Below are 601 nucleotides of genomic sequence, written 5' to 3' on the forward strand. Positions count from 1 at the left end.
TGGATGGATGGATGGATGGATGATGGATGGATGGATGGATGCATGGATGGATGATGGATGATGGATGGATGGAAGAATGCATGGATGGATGATGGATGGATGGATGGATGGATGGATGGATGGATGGATGGATGATGGATGGATGGATGATGGATGGATGGATGATGGATGGATGGATGCTGTTCAGTTGTTTATTAACTGAGTTCTTTTCCTATAAAACTGATCCTCCGCCTTCCTTTGTTTTTATTTGTTCTTCCTCTCCATATTTTAAAGGTCCTAATGTCCGTCTGTCTGACAGCTGCTGGATATTTTCTCATCTTTAATCAACACGGCTCGGGCCACAGAGATGAGGAATCAGCTGCATGGTTCTGTGAAGATGTTCTGTGGGCGACGGTGGAACATGGAGCCAAACGGCAGCTTTTATGCATCTGAAGAAGAACATATGTTAAGGTCTGGAAACAGCTCATGTGCTTGTTTTCTGGTTGTCTGGGTTCATTTTTGCTCTGCTGAATGTGTCCTGACAGATCTGTGGAAACTGGAGCAGCTTTGGGCCGAAGACTGAAACATTCAGGAACAAATGATTAGAAAAGCCCTCGGAGCG

Source organism: Kryptolebias marmoratus, linkage group LG16 (genome assembly GCF_001649575.2).
Source record: "Kryptolebias marmoratus isolate JLee-2015 linkage group LG16, ASM164957v2, whole genome shotgun sequence".
Classification (NCBI taxonomy): Eukaryota; Metazoa; Chordata; class Actinopteri; order Cyprinodontiformes; family Rivulidae; genus Kryptolebias; species Kryptolebias marmoratus.